The sequence below is a fragment of the Nannospalax galili genome, unplaced genomic scaffold (genome assembly GCF_000622305.1).
Source record: "Nannospalax galili isolate Female #2095 unplaced genomic scaffold, S.galili_v1.0 scaffold203, whole genome shotgun sequence".
Taxonomy (NCBI): Eukaryota; Metazoa; Chordata; class Mammalia; order Rodentia; family Spalacidae; genus Nannospalax; species Nannospalax galili.
Window position 1 is genome coordinate 2,804,002 of NW_008351640.1, and position 24,589 is coordinate 2,828,590.

The 24,589-nt window shown below is 38.6% G+C and overlaps 1 protein-coding gene across 3 annotated transcripts in view; it reads right to left on the reverse strand.

Moving 5' to 3' along the window:
• Lrrc4c (leucine rich repeat containing 4C) overlaps window positions 1-24,589 on the reverse strand; it is a 213,611-nt gene that overhangs the window by 52,879 nt on the left and 136,143 nt on the right. The window contains exon 1 of one of the 3 annotated variants that reach the window (XM_008848551.3): window positions 10,044-10,211. The exons of the other annotated variants lie outside the window; for them this stretch is intronic. The gene's annotated coding sequence lies outside the window, so the exon portion shown is untranslated. Of the gene's footprint in view, window positions 1-10,043; window positions 10,212-24,589 lie in introns of those variants that run through there. 3 annotated transcript variants of the gene reach the window in all.

Here is a 24,589-nt window from a genome sequence, read left to right on the forward strand (position 1 = left end):
ATGGAGGACAAGTACTCTCTGCCTTTCACTCAGCCAGATGCTCCTGCTCTGAGAAGGGTCAGGTGGGGAGATCATATCAGAGTTAATGATCAGAACCCTGCTTTGCTAATTAATGTCACTGACTCATGTGGTGTCAAATCCCAACTTAAAAGGATCCACACTGTGAGAAGTCAGGGCTGGGTAAGGGAAGGGGCAGGGAATCCATTACATAACTTAGAATGAAGGAGAATCTTTAATTTTCTGTTAATTACATCTTTTAAATGTATAATTTCTGAGCAAGGTAGGTAGGCAAAATCAAATCAGTGCTGCTATGATACAGCAGTTCCTTTTTAATTAAAAGTCACCACCGTCAGATTACCTCATATAAGGCCATGTACTGTCGTCACTCTGAGTCTTAGATTTTACTTCAGGTTTTCCCTTTTAATTATTGCAAGAGAAAATCTAACCCTTTATAAAATAACTTTGCAATGGAGCATTTCAACTCATAATAACCATAAAGGTGAACGAATATGCATTCCTATGGTGTCTATTGCATTCATGAACATCTGTCCATCTCCATAACATTTAAGGAATGTATAGCATTGAAAATTGCCTTTCTAGAACATGATAGCTATAAATAAGACCCTCATATTCTATAACAACTCACAGATCTTGTTAATTAACTCACTTGCCAAGTGTGGACAATCTTTTCTATTGAAAATAATTTAAATAGTATTTTATGATGGTAAACTTCTGGCTCAGGAGGGTATGCAAGTCATTAATACATGCATAAATATTATCTGAAAAATTTTCTAAAAATGCAATCATCATAATATATGAAAATTTTGATGTCAGAACTAAGGATGTAGCTCAGTGATAGAGTACTTGCCTAGCATAAGTGAGGCTTTATGTTCAAACTCCAGCCAGCCAAATACACACACACACACATACACACACACACACACACACACACACACACACACACACACAATTTTATGTTAAGTGTTTGAATGGCAGGAGAAAATTGGTCCAGAGGTATTGAGATAAACTGAGACCTAATAATTTTTTACCAAATTTCAATGTATATGTATATTTCAGTAAGAATTTAAATCTATGTGTATAAAAATTCAACAGTATATGCATACATTTGTATTGGAGTTCATCAGTTTCATAAAGCATGCTCAATGGGCTATAATTCTGGATGGGAATAAGAATACATACATTTGTTGATTGAGATTCTGTTTATGTTTCTATTATGGAGAATTATAATCTGTTATTTATTATGGATTATATTCTGTAAACTTTGATCAAGTTTACTGTCCCACTTTTATTAAAACAGACATAAAATGAACATCACTTGCAAAATTCACATTTCACAGCATTTTCTTAAAGGAACTAATTACGGATGATAAACATGGGTTTTGTTGCTGTTGTTTCTTCTCAGCTCTGGGGCAGCATTGGTTACTCGTGAATTACAACAGTATTAATTTGGGCAGTTTCAAAGTGTCCTTCGTTTTGCAGACACAAGCTAATGCTAGAGCTTTCATCATGAGACACATTTAATTTCTTTTGTGTAAAGGAAAAATTGGTTATGGTTTTAAAAATTGCAATGCATAGAGTGGCCCAAGCAAAGCTTGAATTTGCAGAACTGTTTAAGAGTCCCATTTTGCCTGTGGGTAATAATATTGCAAGAATACCGAATAAGGGGCTGCTTGTGTGAGTGGGCTTCAGCCTCTGAAGATCTGTGTATATATCTTCACAGAATCCAGTCCACACATACGAAATGCTAGAGGAATTTAAAAAACATTTTATGCAATGAGTCATCCCACAGTCTCAGCTTTGTGCAGGGCAGTCATAGCTGCACATTAATTTGGATGCTAACTACGCACCCGTGGTAAACACAGAGGCACAGGACCTTGCTCACCCAAGGAGATGCTTTAAAGGGCTCACTTGCTCAAAACATCTGCAGTGCCTATTTTAAATCAAGGCCTCTAAATTACATCTTCAGGGAAAGTAACACTACTTATTGCAGTGAACTAGAGTCTCACCATGAAGCTACATTAAAAGAGGAAAAGAGAAGACAAATAAAAATAACCAGAGAGGAAAGGAAAGGAGCAATGGAGGAAAAGTGAGGGCAGGGAACCCATGCTGCAAATATCTCTGGTCCAACAGAGGCAGCCATTAATGTATCCAAGGACAGAGAGATGCTGTGAGAAATCACAGCAATCTTGTATTGTTGTCATAAAGCAATTAGAAATCCAAGATATGAGAAAGAGAATAATTGTCTGAAAACTATGATTTTATATTTATGCCTCCAGAAATTCCACTTTATCTTCTCAACACATGAGTAACAAATAAGTGGAGGTATTTTCTAAATGAAAATAGATATAACCTAAAGCAGTTACCATGTTTACAGACTTTGAGAGAGATTGTGCCTTTAAAGTAGAGTGTTCCTGCAGTATGTCTCAGTGCTGTTTACATGCTAACAAACAGCATTTTCCTACTTGGGGAAAGCTTGGGGTATACATGAGATAATCAATCAAGACTCCCATCATTCATGTCATGTGTGCTCAAGCAACCTCACGCTCCCCAAAGTAGAGCTGGGAAATGTTGAATTAGAATCTGCAGATAAGATATCTAACAATATATTACACTTAAAAGGAAAATATTTTGGGTCATTGAAATATTCTCAGAAAAGTTATTCAAGGACTATTTTAGAAATTAATATTTATATTGTTTGCTAGAGTTTAATAATTTAAGCAGAGGATCAAACTTGGTCAAACTAATTCTTACAGCCTTGAAGTTTATTCTTTCTATGTATTGATATAATTTATTAGTAGATGGAAGAAAACCACTCAGAAGTCCAGCATTAAATTTGTCTCTAAGAACTTAAGGTATTAGAACTTAATGAGGAAGGGAAAATTATGAATAAATGAAAAGACTTAGGAATAACTGGAAACGAAGGCATTTATGTAGACAGAGAACTGCTGTATATAGACTTCATAATTCACAGAGCAATGTTCAAAGGGTTTCCAGTGTGCCTAAGGTGCTAAATACCTTACACTGGATCATTTATATATGTTAATCACATTGTAGAGTTATATGTAACATAAAAGAATGAGACTTTCATCTGTGCGGAAATGGTCTCCCAAGAAAGAGGAGAGGAAACTAGCAGGCAATTTCCTCTATGAGTGATCCACATACTGCAGGACATACAATGACCTTGTGGCTGAATTAATATAACCTAATACAATCCAATCTAGACCAATCTAATCTATTCTAATCAGCTGAAGTATTTCAGTGTTTCTCAGCCCAGGTCACCATAGATCCACATTTCACATTCTTACCACTATCGTTTTTCTATATCACCATGCATTGCAGTGTTGGCCAAAATATTTCTTTCCCCCACTGGACTGAGGGTACAGTATTTATTAAGAAGTAACTAACAACTATTTAATAAACTTCCTACCTACTCTGGTAGGCTTTGGATATGCCCATTCCAAAGGCATGTTGAAATTTAATACTCTTTGGGGTGGTCTTAAAAGTGAAGCTTTGGGGAAATGGAGAGATGACTCAGAGGTTAAGGGCACTGTTTGCTCTTCCAGAGGATGTGGGTCTGGTACCCAGTACCCAGATGGCAGCTCATAATCAACTGTAACTCCAGTTCCAGGGGAATCTGACTCCCTCTTCAGGCCTCCATGGGCAATGAAAAAATGAATGCATTTACATACATACATATGAAAAATGTAGATAAAACATTTTTTAAGTGAGACTTTGGGGAAGTAATTGAGTTAGGAGTGCCTGGCCCTCATGCATTGAATAGTGCCTCCCCCCAGGCACTGAGTATTGCCTCATACTCAGGCACTGAAGGGTGGAAGTAATGGGATCAAGTTTTTGTCATCTTTTGCTGGGTAAGGACATGTACACCTCTCTTAATTTGGGAGAAAGAAACATATTCTAGGTAAATGTGTAGGTCCTGGATGTAGACACCCCTAGAATTCAGGTTCTCCTCTATTAAAAAGTGTATGACCACACAAATTATATTCGTTCCTTGATTTCACATTGTTTAACAACAAAACACAATAAACAAAAGAAAAAGACAAGGAAAAATGGTGTGTACACTAAAATGTATATGGGGTAGCTGAGAGATGGTACCACCATGATCTTAGTCTTCTGCCTAGGTAGACTAAAAAAGAAATTAATATTGCATATTTTATTATCTTTTATGTTAAGAATTCACCCTGCTTAAAACCTGAAAAGGTTAGCAATTAGTCACTTGTATAGAATACAAACTTTATATGAATCATCTCATACATAAAGATAATTCAAATTTATATTGTAAAGCTATTTTTATGTCTGTTGACTATGATCCCTGAAGAAGAGTTCATTGATTTAAATGAAATTGAAGATCAAGAGCTGATTTAGCAACAGAACTCACACCCATCTCAATGAAACTGACCTATCTTAAAATCCTAAAGAAACATGAGCGATTCCTGCTCTCTTTTCACTGCAGTCTGTTGGAAGTCTATTAATCTAAGGAAGCATTCTCTTGATATCACATATTAGCACATATGCATTTGTGTGTGTGAAAGAGAGAGGGAGAGAGAGATCCTGCATAAAACCATATTTTTCAATTAGTTACAGGAAGAGCCTCGTGTGTGTGTATGTGAGTGTGTGTGTGTGTGTGTGTGTCTGTCTGTATGTATGTATGTATGTATGTACCCATGCATGTGTGTGTCTGTATTTACATTTCCTTCCTACAACCACAGCAGCAGCACAGAATTTGGCCACATCACAATTCATCATACAGAGACAAAGGAAAACGCATAATGCAGGAGAGTCACAGCTATTCCAACAGATATTTTATTGCATTAAAGCCTATAAAATATTTTTCCTATTCATTATCTCACTTGATCTTCCCAGAGGAATGGTCAAATACTTATAAGTATTATTTCCACTTCAAATAGAAGGGTCCAATACTTTAATTAAAGTCACAGTTCTACTACGTGATGCAGGTGATACTAAATCTACTATTTCCAAACTTAAATTTCCTTTCCTTCCTTATGACTTGCTGCAGTAATTATGTGAAAATAAGACAGACAGATTGATGATCAAGAATATAGTGAGAAAGGCAGTCTGCTGAATACATCTAGCTCTGCCATTTTCATGCAAAACAATTCCAGTGTCTCAGCTTCCAAACATCATAAAGTAGTGATTGCATAATAGATTTGATTGAGTTAGACTTACCTGATATTGTTTATCCAGAAAACAAGAGACTTAATGTCCCTGCTAAATGCACACTGAAAAGAAAATTCAGAAAGGTGTCTAGATAATTGAAGCAATTTTCAAAGTCTGTAGCCAAACCAGTTATTTGACTGCCTTAACCTAACATCGAGGAAATCTGGTGAATAAGGAAAAGCAGAGTATTTTTTCTCTGGGAAATCTGTCCCTTAGCCAGTAAAATTTCTCAGACCTTCTACCCAGATGAAACACCCTCCAATGCAATGAGATAAATATTGGTCATAGAGAGAAATATCCTAATCAGAACTCCATCCTCTGGAGGACGCTGAGAGATTTTTTCATTAAAGCAGCTTCAAATTGGAGACTGACTTCTCTGCAGAGTGATGGTAATTACCCAACATCTAGATACAAAATTTCTGAATTGTTAACTTTTCTTCAGGCATATTAAATGTAGAGGTTGGCTTGTCCTGGATAAGTGTCTGGAAACAAAGGGATCTCAAGGCCTTAGTGGTGGTCCTGATGTCTAGAGCACAAGATCTCCTTTGCATAGATTCATAGTCATGGCATGCCGGCCCTTCTTTATATTTGACCTCTTGCTCTCTAATTCTTTCACAGGTTCCCCTCTTTCTTTGTAGCAAATTTTCCATTCACTTAACTTATTTTTAACTCCCCGAATACCTCATCCCATCAGCATTATAAGTGTGAATTCAACTACTATCTCCTATGCCTTGAAATAGAATCTGGGGCTATCTAGATGACAAATAAAGAAGGCTTGACCTACATGGTTCCAAAGGTGGGAATGTAGACTCTCACATTCACAGTTCACATCAGTATGATAGAGAACAGTGTCAAACAGACTTGGTGCTGAACATCTGTAATCCTTGCATTCAGAAGGCTAATCCAGGAGAATTCTGAGTTCCAGAAGGCCAGCCTGGGCTACATAGAAAGTTTAAGTCCAGTCTAATCAACTTGGAAAGACCCTGTCTCAAAGTAAAAATTGGAGTTTAGGTAAATGGATTAGTCAATAAAGTGCTTGCCACACAAGTATGAGGATATAAGTGTGGATACCTACCATCTATGGAAAAAGACAGGCATGGCAGTGCATATCTGTAGCCCTGGAGCTGAGACAGTTGGATTATTGGAGCTCACTTGCCAGTCACTTTAGCTGAATCAGTGAGCTTCAGGCTTAGTGAAAGACCATGTCTCAAAAAATAAGTCAGAGAGCAACTGATGGAGACACCTGATGCCAATACTTGGCTCCTACATGCTTACACATATATGTGTTCAAATCCACATCAACACACACATGCACACACTCATGAACATGTACACATGCATATAAGGCACACAAACAAAAAAAAGGACTAGTGGTGCAGTGCATTGGTATAATGCATACCAAGCATCAGTGAGAACTCAGTTCAATTCCCAGAATTACACAAAGAAATATCAAAGACAAAGTATGAATATATTGTTGGGGAGAAGGTGATGGTATATTAATTGGCATATTATCATGTAGTGGATAGGGAAGAGAGTAGGATACATGTTTCAGGTAAAAATAAATGACCATATTCACATAAGGTCATTGAGTAAGTTTGACATGTTTGAACATAAAATGATACAAAACTACAACTAATTTTATAGAATTTGAAGAATTCAGGTAGGAAACAAGAGGCATTAAATGCTGAAGAGACCTAATGCTTAAGACTGTCATCTTTGCTATTCTGTAAGATCAAAGAGTCCATGGTGAATATCTTTTGTTCACTATTCTATTACCAGGATTAAGAAGTGTCTGGCACTGCGTAAGCCTATGCTAAATTTTTTAAAGTAATTAATTGTGGGCTGCAGAGATGATTCAGAATTTAAGAATACCCACTGGTCTTGTAGAGGACCTGGGTTCAGTTCCCAGAACCCATGTCAGGTGTCATCAGCTCACAACTGCATGTAAGCCCAACTCTAAGGAATCTGATGCTCATTTTTGAACTCCATGGTCTCCTGCAGGCACAGGTGCACAGACGTAGTCATACACATATACACATAATGGTAAATAGAAAATAATTTCTTGAATCAATGAATGACTAAGTAATAGGGGCTGGAGAGATGGGTCCGTGGTTAAAAACACTGATTGTTTTGCAGAAGACCCAGGTTCGAATCCCAGCACCCACATGGCAGCTAACAACTGTCTATAACTCCAGTTCCAGGGGATCTGATCCTACAGTCTCTTCTGTCTTCCACAGGCATTATACTACAAGGATGCACTTAGTTATATACAGCATAACACTCATACACATAAAATAAAAATAACAAATAATTTTTTAAAAAAATAAAATAAACAGACTTAAACACAATAATCAAACAAAGGGACTACAAGAGCTAGGTTGGCATATCAAAAATCAATCCACACTCCAGGGCATGATTCCACACCTAAGAATACATGGTCAGCACAAATTGGACTCAGTGGAGTGGGTTATTAAAAGAGGGGGTGATGGGAGGATTGGGGAGGTGGGAAGTGAGTTGGAAAAGATTTCAGAAGAGTGGGACATGAATATAATCGAGGCCCTTTACCAACTCTCGCTTTTGAAAAACTATCCTTTAGTAACATATACTTTATTATTTAATATGTATCCCAGACTCTACCTTTATCTTGTGATAGTCTTTTCTCAAGAAAAGAATAACTTTAAATATATGTTGGGGGAATCTTCTGTTTCAAAATTCATTGGGCTGCTCATCTCACTGAGATAAAAATCTAAAATTCTTCCAATGTCCAGGCATGCTTTATCTGATCGTTCCTTCCTGCTGTCTTCACCTTTGACTTGGTTTCTCTTCCTCACTATCTTTGTCTCTATCACAGGGGAAGCCTGGGTATGCCATGAGCAATCCCTAAACATTGTGACTGTCCTGTCTTCATGAGTCACCTTTCCCAGATATCCATGGGGGCTCCTGTCCTTAGGACTTTCTGGTTTTTATTCAAATGCCGCTTTCTCAAAAGGCCTTTCTGTAAACAGTTGTTCCAAATATTATGTGTAGTCTTTCCAAACCCTTGACCAGCTCCAACTCCCTTTGTCACATAACAACCTCCTTCAACCATACTCTGACTTATCTGCTTCTCTATTTGCTTGCCATTTCCCCTCACTTCACAGGCATAGAAATCTTTACCTTGTAATCATAAATGCTTAGGTCTGAAACTGGTGCTTTATAGATCATTGTTAAATTGTATTGAAAGTTGATCTGTTTGAATAAAGACTGTTTTGTCAAATAAAAACAGCATCAGGTATATAATGGGTCATGTCTTTTAATAATAAGAGTGAAAATCCTGGTAAGAGTGTAAGGTTTATGTGCTTTCAAGTAAATATTTTATTATTCATTTTATTACAAAGAGCATGAGTCGAACAGGCCACTTGCAATTTCCACTGCCACTTGGATGCGCTTTCTCAATGGAAGAAAGAAGTGGAATGTCAGTTTCCAAATACCCTTGAAACACTCATCCATTCACTTGTTAAGCATACGTGGACAGACTGATGGATTGTGGTAATTCTCTTCACCTAATCTGAATGAAGAAGGTAGATAAAGAAGCAGTTATGGTATGAATAAAACTGGAAATAGGACTTCAGCTAGTGAAGATGGCTTAAAGAAAATAGTAGATCTGGGTACATACCAGAAGGACTCAAAGGCAGTTCACATATCAAGCAAAACAAGCCAGTCTCAGAAAGATGAATAACGCATGTTTACTCTTATATTCATAATAAAAATTTAAATTGCATGTGTGTGTGTGTGTGTGTGTGTGTGTGTGTGTTTGTAGATCATGAAAGTATAAAAGAGACCCTAAGAGGAGAGCCAGAGCTATTAAGGGAGGGAGGAGACATGTTGGAAAAGAAAGCGACAGAATATACATGATGGAAGCAGAAAGGGCACTCTCTGGGGGAAAGGAAGGCAACATGCAGGAGGAGGATGGGTTGAATGGGTTAGTAGTACAGTGTATGAATGTAGGTGTGGGTGTGTGAATGAGTTAAAAAAAAGTACAATGACATATACGCATTAAAATACCACAATAAAACCAATTACTTTGTAGGCTAACTTTTAAAATGGTGTTTAATAAAAAGAGTAGAAGGAAACCATGGTACTAATGTCTGTTAATGTGGCAAAATGGAAACTATTGGGAACTAACAGTAGCACACAAACCCATTTTGATACTTGAGCTAGAGCTAATGAGAAAATTCTGGAATTCATTGGAAATTAATTATTCCACTCTTAAACTGCAATATGGCCTTCAGTAGCATCAAAATATTCCAGGTGTTTTGTGTTTGTTCCCCCACCATCTACTTTCTTCAACGGGCTCCTCTGCACTCTAGTTTGAAGTCAACTTGATCCCTTGCGGAATGTGGGCAGGAAATTCAAGAGAGTACTAGGAAAGGGTAGGTCACATGTTCCTTGGGTTCTCTCTCTTCTCTGAAAGGTTGGCTGTGCTCGCTGAGATCTTGGAACAAATGCCAGTTCTATTAAGGTAATTTCTAAAAGATTCCCTCTTCTTGTTTCTGGTATCCTGTCACTCCCTTTGTCTCTTCATGTTTAAAGGTATTGATAACTTTTTTCTTTCTAAACTAGGACATTACTTAATCTGTGGGGTTCACCAGATCACCATACCCTGGAAAAGCCATCCCTTTTTAAATCGTTATTTGAAGTATACTAATTATAAAAGTACCACCTATCCAGGCTTTACTGAAACAATAATTTCATTGGTGCATGCTTAGTTTTCATATCTATAAAGATAATAATATCTACCACCCAGGGTTTAGTAACCATTAAATTGAGAAACTCTCATAAAATACCTAGTGCAGTAGATGACCTGGAAGAACATGTTCCAACAATATCTGCCTGTTGGCTTGCTTTGGATGCAACTTATCACAATGCGGTGTAAGCACTGGTTGTTTCCCTTTCTCTCCCAGGAGACCAAGGAGTCTTCAAGGGCAGGACCACAGGCACAAAGAGCAGGACTTGAGCATCCAGCAGGTGACCTGGAAATGTCAGTTAAATGACCACTAAGGGACTATGTCATACCCTCAGCAGAGACAGAATGCCAAAACAAGGCATGCCCAGGTAAAGCAAGACATAAAAACTAATAATTTGAAGACATTATAATTGGAGATTTATATAGTTGGATTTAAAAGACTAAATTGATATTTTTAGTCACATCTGGCTAGCAACAGAATGGAAAATCTCTCTGTGTGTCTGTCTCTCTGTCCCGGCTTTTCTCTTTATCTGTGTGTATACAGATAAATGGAAGATAGTTGGATTAGTACAAGACAGACACATGCTGGGAGGGGACAGATCACACTCAAGTCAGTAATGTGACACATTTTCTTTAGGAAAGACACAAGAAATGAACTGTAACTAATTAAATAGATAATTGCAACAACATACTGTCAATTACCTAAAATCTGGAAAAATTCACCTATTAAAATAATGGTTAAAGTTCAAGAGCCTATGATTTCTATAACTCAATAGTTGAAAGCTGGTTTAAAAATCTAGTAAGGCATTATTTCTAAAAGAATTTTTTAGTAACAAATAATCATCTATTACAAAATGAATATTCCCATCTGTACATATTGGAAAATGGAAAGAAAGACCGTGAATAGCAATTTGAGGACAGGATCAGTGGTTTCCTCATTTGCTCTAGGAGCATACGTACACAGTTAGAAACCTCCTTCCACCGCATCCTCTTCTTGAGATCCACTGGTCTGTAGTAAAAGCGGGCATGTGTTGAGTGGGAGGGATGCTGACAGCAAAAGCAGAAATCTGTTCTTTGTGTCATGAACTGATTCAATACAGCTGATACATGGCATGAGGGAGCACACTCTGGGATGATTTCCTGTTGGACTACAGCCAGCTCCTGGTTTTATCTCATCACTGCTGGCCTCCTCTTCACTTTTATTTGCAGCATCCTGCTCTTTGCGTTTGTCACTGGGCCTCTGCTGACCAAAGAGTATACCCTTGGCGATGGTGGCTTCTTCACTGGATTTTATGATTGTTAAGTGGTGCTTCCAGGTGCATGTCATGTGTGCCTGTGTTTGCTGTATCATATGTACTTATTCAGGTGCACACGTTCAGTAGAAATGACATCTGAAATTGTGCTTCACAGCTTCCATAATGTTTCCATTGGTTTGAATTTTATACTTTTAGTAGTTGGGTCAGACAGGCAGTGTTTCATGTCTAATGCTAACCGCAGGCAACACTGGAAGCCCACCAAGGATATGACTGGTGATAGGAGGTAGAGTTTTGTGCATAAACACAAGCTTACATCAGAGGGACTGAGGTTGGTGACCTCCTCCTGTATCACATCCCACACAGCCTTGAATGAGTCACCAAGCCTCCCCGACTTGTGCTGCTGCTAAGGACACAGTTTGTACAATGAAAATATTTATATCATTGTATTATTCTAAAGAGTAAATCAGAGGCTGGAGAGATGGCTCAGCGGTTAAGAGCACTGAGTACTCCTCTTGCAGAAGACGCAGGTTCAATTCCCACCACCCACATGGCGAACCATTCTTAACTCCAGTTCCAGGGGAATCCGAAGCCCTCTTCTGACCTCTGTGGCATTGCATCACACAGGTGCACTCACACATGCACTCATACACATAAAATAAAAATAATAAATAAAATATTTAAAAAAGATAAAAAAGAGTAAATCATATTATATACTTGGCTTGCTGGGGATATCATTGGTATAAATGAGAATAGAGTGGGAAAAGAAGACCAAGGAGACAAAAAAGAAATAAGGAGGTATCAGAACAGCAAGAAGCTGTAGGAGGACTGAGAAAGGGAAGGAGTAAAGGACTGAGGAACAGAGGGAAGGAGAGGAGGGAGGGAGGCGAGGAAAGCCCAGAGCTTCTTGCTAGTCAATGGAACACCATCAATGTGATCAGACTCAAAGCTGAAGGGAGGCTTCACACAAGAGCTGCTACTGTGAACAAATAACACGAGTCTTTAAGTAATTTCAGCCTTGACCAATAGCCATTTCCCTCTGCAATTTCCTAGCAGTCACTGAGAATGAAAAGGAAAGGGAACATTTCCTTTCTCTAAATAGTCTCAACCCTTTATCCACAATTCTCACACAAGATTTATCATCTTCTTATTTGAATTTTTCAGAATCATGTATATGTCTTGTCTCCCTGCGTGATGCATTCCTCAGTGGTGTGTTCGTCTTGTTGGAGCAACATCTCCCTTATCCACTAGCTCTAGCAGGCTATCTTCAGTAAAGCAATGCATATTATAAGCAGGCAGCCACAAGTCAAAGAGCCAAGCAGTAGTTGGCTGGGTCAGGGAAACAGCAAGGAGGCTGAAAGCAAAGTTCCTTAATCTTCTGACTCAAAAGCAGAGAAGTTTGTTAGAAAGAAAAAAGGAAGGGAGCAAGCAAAGTAGGAAGGAAGGCTGGTGGGGGGAGGAGGGAAGGTGGGGAGAACAGAGAGGAGGAATGATGGGAGAATAAATGGTAAATCTCCTTTGCTCATTTCTTTTTCAAATTTATTCTTGATTTATATATTTTTAGTTTATGTGTGTTTTCTCTGCCTTTATGCAAGCATGCCTGTGTTGTGCAATATCCATGGAGGCCAGAAGTAGGTGTCAGGTCCTTTGGAACTGGAGTTACAGGTGGTTGTTAGCAATCATATGGATGATGAGAACTGGGTCTAGGTCCTTTGCAAAAGCTGCCAGTGCTCTTAACCACTGAGTCATCTCTTCAGATCCCTTTGTTCATTTCCTAAGGCCTTTATTTCCCCTACCAATTAATGTGCTTCTGCTAATAACCTCACAAATAGCATCTGTACATATCATATGTATAAAGCACAGTTGGCCAACTGAAGCAGTGTACTGACAAAATCAATATGGAAAATAATGACTTTTGAACAGCTCTTTAAGGGTTTTTTAATGGTCAGCCTGAAACTAATGTCTTGATATTCAAACTAAGAGGCTCACTATTATCTTACTACTACCTTTTCAAGTAGGTCCTGTTCCTATTCTCCACTCTCCTTCCCCTCATCATACCACATCTTTGTCCTAGTTTAAACACTCTTACCAAAACCAACTTGTGGAGCAAAGAGTTTACTTTGTCTTAGTCTTCCAAGTGAGTTCATCACTGAGAGAAGTCAAGGCAGGGACTTAAGCAGGGCAGGAACCTGGAGACAGGAACTGAAGTACTGTCCATGGAATAATGCTGCTTACTGGCTTGCTCCCCTGACCTGCATTCAGCCTGCTTTTTTATATAACCAGGGACCATCTGCTCAGTGGTGGCACCACCCAGAGTGGATTAGGCCCTCTCCCACATTACTCAACAATCAAGAAAATGCCTCACAGTCATGCCCACAAGTCAGTCCTATAGAGGAACTTCCTCAGTTGAGCTTCCCCCTTCTCAGGCATGACAAGTTGACAACTAAAGCTAGCCAGAACACCTTTCCTTCTTTCTCTCCTATCAACATTCTTTTGTTTGAGGATACTACATATGGGGCTGGAGAGATGGCATAACAATACATAAATTATGGCGAGAAAGGAGAGGTAGAATGCAAGGCAAAGGGAGAGGTAGGGAAGAGTTACTATGAAACATTCCTCCTTTGCCTCTTATTCTTTTAACATTAAAATTCTACAGTTTGTATGAGGGACTTTTTCTCATGTTGATGACAAGCATGGATGACATACAAAACTAAACATACCAAGACTTCAAGTCTTTCTGCACATACTAGGGAGAGCTAAACTAGTTCCTTCATCTTCATTTGATTGCACCCAAGCAAGGGAATATGGGTAATGAAATGTTAGGAAATCCACTTCTGGTCTACTCTTACCCAATTATCAGGAAGGGGTGTAATTGGGACTCAGATGAGAAAGCTCCGGTGTCAGTTATAGCCGTGAGAGACAGGGACATTGCCCGTCACACTAGAGGTAGTCTTAGCTGGTGTCTCAAGCACAGTTCACTATTGGTGTGGGAGTTTCTTATTTTAGGTAACAGCCTCCTGTAGTCAAACCTTTCACTCATATCCCCAAGTATTGTAGAGGAAACAGTAAGAGTCCGAGATATATGTTTATGGGAGTTTTTGCAATTGACAGTATATCCCATTCCTTGCTTTCTCATTAGTAGGGCTATCTGAGAGAGACTGAGGCAGTCTTAAATATTTAAATGTATTTTTTCTTATTAATTCAGGTCTACCTAGTAGATCATTCCTGATGTAATGAATAAGATATATCAATATTACCAATACTAATTAGAAGTTATTGAATACTATGCTGTATACATTCTATACCAGTCTTATTTAATTTTACATTCTACACTAGTATGAGATGTATATTTTATTCATATTCCAAAATAGATCTTTCTGTTTATACTACTGCCCCTCCATCTTGCCCCAAATTACCAAATACACATCTAGTATGCTGTCTTTGTTTTCATCATCAGAGCAACCAGGAAAAGAGGGAGAAGGAGCAAAGAAGAACATCCTCTGAGTTCTTCAGGATGAACATAAGGTTTCAGAAAGGTAGCCACTCTGGGTTTCTCAACACAAAGTAAATGCAGCAGAATAAACAATTTCCCTAAACATTCTGATTTGAAACTTTATGCATTTCAAAAGGTAAAAAATTAATCACATATAAAATACGCAATGAAAATGTCGAATCAAAATAAAGGTGCACAACCCTGGTTATGCTGTGACAGATTTGGTACAGTATGGTACAGTATATACACAGATATACATAAATGCATAAAAGTACATAATTCTCCCAAACAAGAGCTAAGGATATTTAGAACTGGGTTGCTAGGTGGTTGATTTGTTCATACAGTGGTGTTATGTTAGTTTTCATCTGTCTCTACATTTAAGAGATTTCAGAAATTTTATTTCTGACATTTACTGTACATTTACCATGTACTCTTCTACAAACTTTACAAATATCAGCTTATTTATTTTTTGCAACAATGGTAGGAGGGTGGTACTTTTGTTCTTCCCATTTTATAAAAGAGAAAACTGGGGAATGGAGCAGTTAGAATGGTTGTTAAGCTAAAAGATGACACAACAGATGTGTATCCTCAGGGGCCTGGAGTTCAATAACTGAGTTCTTAAACCCCACTTTATAACAAGAATGTTAGCTTTATAAATTAAGGTAAAATTAAAAGATTTTTTTCAAATGCGCTTTGCAAATCGGCTTCTAGAAAAGGCAAAGGTATACAAACTGGCATGAGGGAGGGAAGAATGAATTTAATCAAGGATTTTGAATTTATCTTTGGATATCATTTCATTGGCTAGCAACAGCCATCTGATTTGTGTTAGGCATTAACAGGAAAGTTGGATATTAATTTTTGTACTTTTGAACTTCTTTTTCTTTCTACTTATCAATAATGAAGTTACCAGGAAGCTCCATTTGAAAAAAAATAATCAAAATTTTATTTTATTTAGTTTCATTTTCTCACATCCCCAGATATAAGGCTGAATTTGCCTATAAGCCTGCTCTTTTAATAACACCTGTCAACCTTGGTCCCAAGGGAGACAAGAAATTGGAGTCAGTTGTTTGTATGCATACCACCATTCAGGTGTGCTCTTTCAAGACCTTCAGTTCTCTGCTGTGGTTTATGGCCTGGAAAGTCGCTTCTATAACATGATCAAGCCTGAATAACAATCTCATTATAAAACTCATCAGAACATTGCTATAGCATTTTGATGCTGTTGTTCATTGAAAGGTTGAGATGGGTAGAGTTAAAACAAAACAAAACAAAAAATAGTCTACATTTAGTTCAAGAAAAATGTGCTGTATTCAGAGTTGTATTTTGGAAGTATGACTCAGCAAAGGCCACGTTGACTTTGAGTTGCTACCCGGTCCTCAACTTCTCTCTTCCTACAGCTTCTCTGCAGCTAGATGTCAGAGCTGTACTTGTGCTAAAGTGTTCATGTTGCCCTAAATGTAGCCAGAATCAGTCATGTCATCAGTGCAAAAGGAATAAGAGGTGTTAGAGAGGACTGGAAAGTCTATGATAATTAGAGCACTTATAAAGAAACAAAGTTTAAAGTTAGAATGCCATGGAATGTGAATCACAGCTATAACAAACAAACAGAAAAGGAGATGAAGTGAGAATCATCATATAAACTAGCTGCTTACGTTTTTCCATTTTCTATTTGGGTGACAGTGCATCCTTTTCTCTGGAATAGTTCTGAGTTCTGGTTTATGACAATCATCCACTCAACAATATCCTGAGAGTAGAAGATGATTGACATGTTCTCAGTAGGAAATGTTGACGCATGTGCAGCAGATCCAAATTGGATCACGGGATCAAGAAGGAAGCCGAAATCCAAAGCACAAGTGGCAAAGTCTCAGTAGGAAAAAGATTTAAATGTGCCCAGTCTCATACAAAGGACTGATAAAACTGTGTTCATAAGAGGAGTGAAGGAGGAAAAGGAAATCAAGATGAATTTGGGGTTATTAACTATATTAAAACTAAAAAGGAAGAGATAATAAGAAAAGTGTATTTTCAGCTCACTATTGCATTTCAGTTGTATTATAATCCAGTTCTTACCAACACCGAAATTATGTCAATCATTTCAACCCCATTCCACAAATTGTGTAAGAATAAAAGAATTAAGAATTTTAAAAAAGATAGAGACTAATTAAAGACCCACAAGCTTGACATAGGATGATAAGAGACTTGTAGAAATACAGGAAACTTTGTGTGCCAATCTTGGGATAGCTATTAGATATGGAACTGGTAGAGTTCATGAAATGTAATCTAGATTTTAAAAACAATTTTTGGCAGATGTCAGAATTTTACTTACAGCCCACATATGGCACTTATGCCTATTTCTTCTGTATCTCAGAAGGGAAGAAAAATGAGAATGCAAGTCCATATCCATATTCTTACACACCAGTAGAGGGAGGAAGTGGGCACTCATAGTCAAGCATCTTCAATTAGGATGAAGCCACCATCCTGTCAAAGATGAATCAATGACCCTGCAGAACTCCTATGAAGATAGCTTGTTTTCACAGACTAGTTCTTTTCAATTGCACATCCTCTCATAAATCCCAATTCATTCCAGGAAAGATTCATTCACACAATAAAATTTAAATAAGTTTTGTCAAGTGAGCTTTAAATAAGTTTCATGATATGTGTAAAAATCTTACCAGGAAAAAAAATCAACAAGAATCGGTTATCAGTTAATACCTTGGTTGGTTGCCAGTGAGGACAGCAAGCAGAAACAGAGTGGGTACATTACAGAGGGGGAGAATGGTCAGGAGAGATAAAGAGGTAGGGGAACTGCTTGTAGAAAAGAACTGCCCTTCCACATCAAGCATTAACCAGCCATCTTGATATTACCCACCCAAATGCACAGAACGAAGGAATGGAAAACCACAGTTTCCCACTTCCGGAGCTTAATTTAAACCTCAGGAACATGTCAACAAGGTTTGACTTTAAGAAAACAAAAGTGTTTTCTATGCCCCACCACCCCTAACCACACTTCTACCCAGACAGACTTAACCAACACAGAACCATTTGACTCATCTTAAAATACCACGGCCTCTAGGACATTTGCCCTTCAAAATCTACTTAGGAATAGTAATTAGGTGATGTGAAAGAAATGGAGGCCTTTGATGTGCACAAGAAAGTAAAGCAATGTTTGCTCCACTCCACAAAGTAACACTCACTGTGATAGTTTTTCATTTCATACTGAAATCACCTTCAGTGTGTAGCTTATAGAGTCTATTGTCACTGTTTCTCAGGGAAAGAGCATGGAGAGGTGAAACTTACTCAATGAAATGTCCTTACAAAGTAATGGTTAAATTCAGGGAGGGAGAGTAAGTTTACTTTGGTTGTGGACACTGAGGAGCGGTGAGAGGATTTGATCAAAACACATCATTTTTTATACAAAATTCTTAAACAATGAAAAACAAAACGGAATTTCCAGGATAGTGATCCATTGTAGTCTGCCATTAACCACAGGGACTTATCCAGAATAGACGTTCAACAAAAATTTGAGTGGATATGTTTGAATTAATAGACACACATGAATCAATGGTCAATCAATGGCTAAGTTTATTTTTGGTTTGTTTGTTTGTTTTTTAAATCACAAGACATACCCTGTATCACATAACTAAGATTGTTTTTATGTTTTTATTTCTGAGTTTCTATACATTTATCTTGACTATCTTATCATCCAAATTTAAGCCTTTTTTTTCACCCAGCAAGAAGTGAAACATATAAAGGAAGGGTAAAAATTGGATATGACTAAACATTCGCTTTTCCTCTCATCTTCATCCCAGAAAAACTCCTTGGATGTTGTTGAGCCTATAAAAGTCAAAGTAAGGCACTTAATGTTACAGTCTCTAGTAATGCTGGAGACATCTGGACCTGGAAGACTCCTCTGCATAACCATACAGATGCTATGATGCTCAAATCTAAATTATCTCATCTTACCTTACACAGTGTATTAGTCACTTTTCTGTTGCTGTGATAGAAACACTGACCCAAGCAATTTATAGAAGGAAGAGTTTATTTGAGCTTATGGTTCCAGGAGAATTACAGTCTGTCATGGCAGGGAGGCATAGTGGCTGGAGGTGGCTGGAGGAGAAGCAGAAGCTCAACTCTCACATCATCACACAGGCACAGGAAGCAAGAGAGCAACTGATGATCTGGCAAGGCTTAAGAACTCTCTAAGCCCACCCCCAGTGATGTGCTTCCTCCAGAACAGCCACACCTTCTAAAACCTCCCCAAACAGCTCCACCATCTGGGGAAAGAATGTCCAAATACTTGGAGCCTCTGGGGGACATTTTCATTCAAACCATCACATTCCACCCCCTGGCCCCCATAGGCTCATGACCATATAAAATGCAAAATGCTTTTAGTTCAACTTTAAAAGTTCCCATAGTCATTATTAGTCGCCATACTATTCAAAAGTCCACAGTTTAAAGTGGATTCAGGTAAATATCTTAACTGTAAGCCTCTATAAAATCAAAAGACAAATTACATACTCTCAACATATACTGGAACCGAATATACATTACCATTCCAAACAGAAGGAATGGAGACATAGTAAGGAAATACTGGACCAAAACAAGACCAAAAACCAGCAGGGAAAACTCCAAATCCAGTAGCTCCATGTCCAACTTCTGGGACTTTACTTCCAAAGGGCTTAGATGGCTCAGCCTCTCTAGCTTTGCTGCATGCAACACACATCTCTCTCTCTCTTGGGCTGGTACCACTCCCTGTGTGCAGGTCTTCTTGGCAGATGCCTCACAGCTCTGGCATCATGAATTTCTTGGGGTCTTCATTGCCAACCAGGCTTCACCTTCACAGCTTCATGCACAGCCTATCAGGGTTTTCTCTAGGCAGAGGCAACCCTGCTTCACACTGCCTGGCCTCCAAAGCTCTCTGAAACCTCAGAGGAAGAATTGATGACCTCTTCACTCTTCTATCTTTCATCCCTCCAAAGCCAGCACTAGCTGAGCAACACTGCCAAGTTTGACTGCAAATTTGGGATGGACCCCAGCCTGCTTTATCTATTTTAGAAGCTTTCTGTTCAGTGGCCCCTGCTGCATTTTCCTTTCACAAGTTGGAGGCTTAACTGGGTGTGGTCTTGCCCTGGAGGCACTCTCTCCATTGTTTAAGTTTGAATCACTATGCCCCACCTTAATCACTTTAATCTCCTTATCAGTGGGATCCTCTCCATCACATGCTAGGGTTCCAACATTTATCTTCCTATTGCTCTTTTCAACCCAAATTGTATTTTTTTCTGCCCCATTTGCTCTTTTTCACTGTAGATCTGCATAATATTCACCATTAATAGCCATGCCAACATTTCTACATTAGGCTGTCTTGAAATTTCTTCCACCAAAGAAATTAGTCCATTATTTTTCAACTTAGCCTCAGGCAAGCTTTTTGGCTGCAGGCCAAAAAATCTCCAGCCAGACTCTTTGCCAAAATATCCCAAGTTCTGCTTAAATCCTTATTTCCCTCCGGAACTAAATTGTTCTCAGCACTACTTTCTTTCAGGTACCTACTAGACTGGCCTGTTAAGTTCTGCTTACAGCAATCAATTGCTTTTCTAGCCCAAGCTTCCAAAGTCTTCCACATTCTTCCAAAACCCCACATGGTCAGGTTTTTCACATTCAACACCCCACTCCTGGTACCAATTACTGTATTAGTCACTTTTCTGTTGTTGTGATGGAAACACTGACCCAAGCAATTTATAGAAGGAAGAGTTTATTTGAACTCACGGTTCCAGGGGAATTACAGTCTGTCATGGCAGGGAGGCATTGTGGCTGGAGGAGGAGCAGAAGCTCAACTCTCACATCATCATGCAGGTACAGAAAGCAAGAGAGCAACTGGCTATCTGGCAAGGCTTAAGAATTCTCTAAGCCCATCCCCTGTGACATGCTTCCTCCAGGATAGCCACACCTTCGAAAACCTCCCAAAACAGCACCATCATCTGGGGTCAAAATATCCTAACACTTGGAGCCTCTGGGCGACATTTTCATTCAAACCATCTCACACAGACACAAATTAGGAGATCTTTGCTCTGTGTGAGGACACTGGGTCACTGAACTCTGTGTAAGATTATACTGGGTCACCCCAAGTCCATACAACTGATATGCATCACTTTGAGGGGAAAGTAGGTTGCCTCAAAGCCTATCTCATGCTGACATCTCTGTAGATGGAGACTCAATAAAGAAAAGATTGATGGATGGATTTAGCTTCCCCCTCTAAGCAAATCTTCTTACCCCTGTACCTTTCCACTTGATCTCTCTGTGTGGCTGGGGCCCCACTGTCAGGAAGCATTTTGTGCAGGATGCTTTCAATGACTGGAGGGCATCAGGGCTATGCCAGGAGGTGGCAGCAATACCTGCTTCTGACACATTTCAGTCAGGCCATAGCAGGCTCTTGCCAAGCAGGGGAACCAAAAAAGTCGGGTGGTGATTGCTTGGGGCTCAAATCAGATAATCTCTTTTTGTCTGGGAAAAAAAGTAAATTAAAATGCAGCCACTCGGCAGTTGTGAGGGAAGCCTAAAGAAGCCTGAACTCTGACTTCTCTCTTGCTTTTGGTGGCTGGCTTTTTGCCAAATGTAAAATTACATCTGAACTCTTAGCAGTTCTCCCAAGCAGCACAGGCACACTTGGCTGAAGATAAGAATACTTGAAGGTGAAATGACTTTCAGGATATTTCTTGAACTTCTAAATCAATGCTCCTAGACACAAATTTTAGCTCATGCATTTCTATTGGATCTGCTGTCTGTGTAAATGTTTGGATTGATAGCCCTCACAAGGCCAGTTCCAACTTCTGAGTTATCAGGCAGCAACAAAAGCAATTCCAGCTCACTTGTCTGCTCACAGGACTGCTTCTGATTGTTCTCTTGAAAAGGAGCAGCCCAGCTCCAAGTGCCAAAGGATGCTCACACCACAGAGAAAGACTCTGGAGATTAACCAGTTAGTTGTCTGTGGCATATAGAAGTCAAGAGAGAAGCAGAGTCTTGGGTAAGTTAGGTGTTTTGATCCCCTTCGTGCTTCCTTTGCCTGTCTGGCATCACACTGACACTCTCTAAGGGGAGCATCAATTCCTCCAGCCCTGGGTGGAGTGGAGAGTCCAAATGAGTTTCACAGATGAGGGACTTTTACAATCAATATCCTGTAGAGAACAGATGTAGTACCCTAGCGCCTTCTCTGTAAATTAACCCTTAGGAGAAAAGGCACAAAGAAAGGAGGGAGAAAGATAGGAGGAGAAAGAGAGACAATGGATGGCAAGGCAGGCAGGAAGAGAGTGGAGGCAGTCTAGAAGAATAATGTTCAAGGCTCTTTCCTTGTGGTGATTAGCTTGAAGTCTGTCTACTACCCAATATAAAATAAGTAATTCAGTGACACTTTAAAGTGAAGAATACTGAAACTGGGATTAAAGATGTTGCCCAAAGCACTAAGAAGCATCAGGAACCAAATAGTGAAGATGAAAGGCTTACCAGGAATCAAATGGCATTTATCCAACAGAACCTTGAATTATTTTCTCCATGCAAAGGCCATAGTTAGCAACAACAAAGTGCGACTATGATTCCCTTTTGGTCCTAACAGCTCTTTCTAAATTGTGCTTACAAAAAAAGTTCAGTCTTTAGCTCTTTCTATAGTTCAGTGATTATCTTTATATATCTGTCTAGAAATGTATTGTGTGTGAACATCAATATATTTGGCATCAAGTAATGGATGTTTTCATGAAAATTGGGATGAATATTTGTTCAGAGGGCTTACATTATAAACACTATAAAGAGAAATGCAAATTGTTTCTTGGACTTGGGTTTAAAGTTGTCTCAGTGTGTTGATTGCACCATGTTTCCACCTTGTATCCTTCTATTCATGGATACATTTATTGTGATCATTTTTATGATTTCAAAGGATATAAAAGAAAAATCCTTTGATTAAGGCATGATTCTTTCTGTTCAAAATTGGTGCTGAAGAAAGCAAGGATTCTTTCTAAAATAATTTTTTTTAATTATTTTTATTTTATGTGTATGAGTGTATTGTCTGCCTGTGTGTAAGTGCTCCCTATGTCACATAATGCCCATGGAGGTCAGAAGAGGGAGGCAGATCTCCCCTGGAACTGAAGTTAAGACAGTTGTTAGTGGCCATGTGGGTGCTGGGAATTGAACCTGGTCCTCGCTGCAAAAGCAGCCAATGTTCTTAACTACTGAGCCATCTCTCCAGTCCCAGGAACTCTTTCAAATACTCTGCAAATCCGTTAGCTGCTACTAACTCCAAATAATGGCCAGATGGGAAAAAAGCACACCCCCTCCAATACCACATGCCAACTGTGGTCCTGATTCCTGGAAAGAGGCTTCAAAGTGGACCTTGATGACAAGAAAGTAAAAGGATGCAAAAGTAGTTGACATAAAATCTTTCTTTGTGTGTGCCTTCAAAAGTCTTTGATATTCTATTGATTGATAAGTTCCCTAAGAAAAAAAAAATTCTGGCATTAAATTAAGTATAACATATGAAGGCTTTCTTTCAATTTCGCAAATGCTCTGGAATCAGGGAACATTTATTGTGTAATGGACAAACATGACTGTGTGTCAATGAAGCCAAGCTGTCTGCAGTTCTTTTGGATTTGGATTTGGGCCAGGCTCTTATTAAGTTGCTCCATGTCTAAAATTTGGGTCGTGCAAGTTACCTGAAACTATGACTTCATCTCATGCTCTTGTTTCTTTTCATTTCTGTTGTGATCTCATAATGATAAAATCCAGTCTATGTTTCTCTTCCTTTTTCCATTTAGAAAGGTCTTGAAAGGTTTTTGTTTGTTTGTTTTATGTAGGCAATTTCTTGGTGATTTTCTTTTCTTATAATTGAACTGAGGTCAAATCCTGAATCTTAGTATGCTAAGGTAAGGTATTGTGTCCCTGTTTTTTTTTTTTTTTTTTTTTTATCATAAAGATTTCCAGGGACAAAACATCCAACATACTGGTGCTGTTTTATAGTTAGGAAGACCTGAGTTCAAACTGTTAATCAATTTGATACATTAGTTGTCCCAGTGGGTAACTCCATCAATTGTAAGAAGCAAATATCATAGAACATTTTCAAATCTTTCAACAAAAACAAGTGAAAGACTGTGGAACGATACTTAGCGATGAACATCCCAGATTACCAAGTAACCTCTTGACATGCAGTAAATTCAAACAGCAGCCAGGAAAGAAACTGTCTCAAAGGTCAAATTGCAACCAGAGAAAATTGTGAGAGAAACTAGGATGAAAACCATGTTATTTAAATTCTGTGTTATTTACACAGGGTCTTTCTTCCCTGTGGCAATTTGTTTGACAACTTGAGGGAGAAGAATCTTTAAACACAGATGGGGCTTTAGGTATGAGTATGATAGCAATCATTTTATAATCAAATATAACCCATGACAATAAAGCTGTGTAACTATTCATTAACTTTTTGAACATAAATAATATTTAGAATGTACCATACTGTTAGCATTGTCATTTGTTAGAACTTCTCATTGCTCTACATAGGAGCTACTGAGTTACTGAGTGCAAACTTTTCAAGAAAAGAATGAGAATCTGACATTGAAGACAACCCAAGGAATCCAGTCTTCTTTATATGCAAAACAGCTGTGGTTTACAGTGAGCTACAAAACCCCGGGAGGACTGAGAAAGTAAGGACTAAACCAGGATTGTAAAGAAAAGGCAAATCTAACAAAAGTTAGTGTCACCACCTTCCTGCGCTGCCAGTGCTGGGTATGATGTAGAAAGAATAATGCTTTGATTTTCAAATATACCTCCAGCACATACTAAGATTCTGACAGATTTGGGGGCCACAGGCCAAAGGACAAAGTATTTCCTTATGCCATCACCAGTGAAATCTGCCATATGGCCCCCCTGGCA